Raw genomic sequence first — 3,956 nt, forward strand, 5'->3', positions numbered from 1 at the left:
TACCGCATTGCGTTCCCTATGCAGCACTCCGCCTGGAATCAGGTCAACACAGGCTGGAGTTACATGCATGGTCCAGTTTTTTAAAATACTGGGCCAAAGTCTTTTTTAGGGCTGATCACGACTTGCTGCTAAGGGGGCTGTTGACTGATTCAATGTTATCCCCTTGCCTAGTTCTATTTTATAAAAAAACTCAACAGATGGGCCTTGAGGTCAATCTACAAGGAGCTCCCTCTCCTGAGGTTATCACCAGACTTGTGAAAACCAGACTATATGATATAGAAAGGCAAGAGATTCTAGGCGCAGCTCAGAAAAAATGTTCCCCTCTGAATTTTCAACTTAAAATCACAAGTGGTCAACAACCAAAATATCTGTCCCTCCTAATACACCCCCTGGAGAGAAGGGCCTTTACCTTGGCACGCTGTAATGTGACCCCCTCTAATAACTTACATGGCAGATTTAGAAATGCCTCCTGGGAAGATCGTTTATGTAGCTGCAATTTAGGCGAAGTAGAATCAATACACATTATGTTGCACTGTCCCAGATATCAAGCATTAAGACAGCAATTTCTCTCTCCCTTGCTCCATCCTAAAACAGGGCATTCTGAGAAAGATATAATTCAATTCCTTCTAGCAGGTGATGTAGAGCATACAACCCTCTCAGTCGCACAGTTCCTAAATTTGAGTATTCTGAATCGAGCCAAGCTTTCTGTACCAAGTAATCACTGAGTAGGTTACATCTTGGCAAGATCTGCAGAGTAACTGATTGTTTTCTGTCTTTTAATAATTCATGTTTGTATGTAAAATGTAATGTATGTTCATTTCTGTGTGTACACGTAGGTGCACACATATACATATATTTGGGTACTACTTAGGTTTATACTCTCTCTACAATTTCTGTACAGAGTCTTCACCTATCAAATGTTTATGCCTAATAAAGGTTTTGTTGACTGTTGACTGTAAGTAAAATGCTTCAGAAATGGAAATGTACTAAAGTCCTTCCTCTGAAATTTTGACCTGGTCTGTCCCATCCCTGCAGATATGCTATTTACTTTAAGAAAACAGAACCTAGCATTTTCATGTACGTATTTAGGGGTCATGTCTAGTTTGACCATTCGTTTGGAATCAACAGTAGTAGTCAGATGAATTGAAACCGATTACAATTGTGTCTGGTTTTTCTATAGCGAATCTGCACAGGAACAGGTAAATGGAAGTCAAGGGTCTTGGGCTCTTGCACCCAGTAATGGGAGGGGTCCCCCACACCCCAGCCTCCCTTTTATACCCATCCCACCATGCCCCTCTAATCTGTCAGACTGGGCAGAAAGTCCAGATCGGGCAGGAAATGGGGGGTTTGCACACTCCCTCCCACGTCACTCCTCTGTCTGGCAAGGAGATGCCACATTCCTTGCCAGCCCTGTGCACAAAAGCCTCCTTAATGCCCTCGCTGAGGGGAGGGGCGTAGGGGCTGCCATCCACCTGCAAAGCCACAAAGCCACAGCATGCCGGCCAGGCCCTTGAGCCAGGAGACGGGGCGGGTCGCAGGTGGACCACAGGGCTGCAACGTCTCTCTCTGCTGTGATTAAATAAGCCTTTGGCATCCGGGACCCAGGCTTTGAAAGGAGCTTTGTGGAGAGCCCCAGACCCTGACCCTGTCCGGACTGGGCATGATGGGTGTTTTCCACCAGATGTGAGGGAAGCAAGAAAGGCACCAAAGAATCTTGTGGCATCTTAAAGACTGCTTAAAGATTTATGGTGGCGGAAGCTTTGGTGGACAACGGCCCGCTTCAGATATCTGCCAACTTCATATACCTGCCAACAGAGGCTCGCCCTTCATGCAGCTGGTGATGTGGGCTCCATGCCACTGATACAGCCATAAATCTGTTCCACGTTTAGGTGCCACAAGACTCTCTGTTGTTTGTCACAAGAGTCTAACAAGTCAAACCTTCTGGAATTTGTTTCTCAGAATGCTGTGCATGAACTTGGAACTCAAGAGAGACCTGTAAAAGGCAGGCTCTTTCCACCTCCTGTTGATTGATTGGTTGGTTGGTTGATTGATTGATTGATTGGATCTGATTCTGGTCTATATCATCATAGAGGCTTCAGAGTCAATCAACGATGCTCCAGTTGGCCCAGTCATTCTTTCTCAATGGGTAACAATATGTTAAATATGCACACTTGCTTGTCTATTTGTCTGAGATTCTAGAAAACAGTTAAAATATTAAAGCACTACTATTCCTATAGGTATTCCTCCACTGATGTTCTTTTTTGCTACAAGTAAAACAAAGGGCTGAGATGTATTCTGGATGAGTCGTGAAGAAGAGTGTGATTTTTAATGTGCATGGCTCCAGTTTATTCATCTTTTGTTCTGGGCACATTGCAGGAGTGAAACCTCAAGCAAACGGCCGGGGCCCCCTTTACTACCCATCCCAGGCCAGAGGTAAGTAATCTGTGCTGGGCCCTGCTCTGCACTTACACATATTCATTCATTGTATTTATGTACCACTTTTACACAGAGTTCTCAAAGCAGTTTACAAAAGAAAGGGATATGAGACCATTGCCCTGTCCCAAAGAGTGCCCCATCTAAAAGAAACACAAGAATACAACACAGGAAGGGGTGAGAAATGGAAGCAGGGATAAATGGAGAGGATAATGCAAATCACACACTCACAACCATAGCAAAATGGGTAATAGGGAGGAAAGGAGAACCTCTTTGGTTGGTTGGCAACCTTCAGTCTCGAAAGACTATGGTATAAGCCTACAGCACCTGGTATTCCCAGGCGGTCTCCCATCCAAGTACTAACCAGGCCTGACCCTGCTTAGCTTCTGAGATCAGACAAGATCAGGCATGTGCAGGGTAACAGTTGCTGCAGAACCTCTTTGGTATCACCTGTTTGAGGGTCAACCCTGCTGGGGTAATCACATCACTCATGTTAGGCCTGAGTCATGCCTACCCCACCCACCCAGAAAAGGCCTCCACCACCAGGTGTTTCAAATGTTGCGGGGAGTGCGGAGGTCTCCTCCTCCTCCAGATCTGGATGGAGGACAGGCGGCTCCTTCTTCGGCCTCTTCTCCTTTCCTATCCAGATATACTGAAGTCATTGCTACTTAATGAATGGAAATTCTTTTTCCCCCCTCAAGCCCCTTGCATTCAGTCATTCATTTTAAAAGATGTATATTCCACTTTTCCTAAAAAGATCAAAGCGGTTTACAATTAACACAAATACAAAATTTAAAAATTGCAGAGATTTTAGTAGAATTATGCATCTGCATATATAAAACAATTGATTTCTGGTCTTGGAAAGGCAGTAAGTCTGAATGGCCATCATGCAGCTGGCTACCTGTTTGTTACTATCTATTTTGGGGGGGGGATCCTCTTTTCACTTTCTTGCCCTATAGCCATACTGGACCCCATCACCAATACAAAGAGAGAATTCAGCTGTTGTATTCTACATCTCATCCCTCAGGTGTAGGAGCAGTAAGGCCAGGAGTTGGACTGGGACCTGCTGGAGCCAAGGCTGGTGAGTCATCAGAAAATCTCAAGGGGCTCTTTACGCTTTCAAAGCTGGATACAATGAAACACACACAGACATTTGCAACCACTTGGCATGCAGGACAGAACTAGTGTACTGGTGCATGGGCGGTTTGCACCTTTGTTGCATCACTCCTGGGGGATAATGGGTGACCTCAGCAACATGTTGTATTTCTTCTAAAGCCAGGGCTTTGTTGTGGCTCTAGGACAAAGAGGATCTATAGATGCAGGGCAGATAGGAAGAATGCCTTTCTGTGGGTCCTTGAGGATTGAACTTGGGACTGCAAAAATAATGTGGGACTTTAACCCTGGCTCACTTCAGTCATGACCAAGAGACAAGCTTGCGCTGTGCAGGCATATGTCACACAGTGGGGACCTACTATTAAGTAGGGGATTAATAAGTAGGGGATTATTAAGTAGGGGATTAATTA

At 45.0% G+C, this 3,956-nt stretch overlaps 1 pseudogene; it reads right to left on the reverse strand.

The window, feature by feature from the left end:
• Positions 1-2,748: 2,748 nt before the first annotated feature.
• Positions 2,749-2,868, reverse strand: LOC136655111 (5S ribosomal RNA; annotated as a pseudogene).
• Positions 2,869-3,956: the final 1,088 nt, after the last annotated feature.

Source organism: Tiliqua scincoides, chromosome 5 (assembly GCF_035046505.1).
Source record: "Tiliqua scincoides isolate rTilSci1 chromosome 5, rTilSci1.hap2, whole genome shotgun sequence".
NCBI classification, from domain to species: domain Eukaryota; kingdom Metazoa; phylum Chordata; class Lepidosauria; order Squamata; family Scincidae; genus Tiliqua; species Tiliqua scincoides.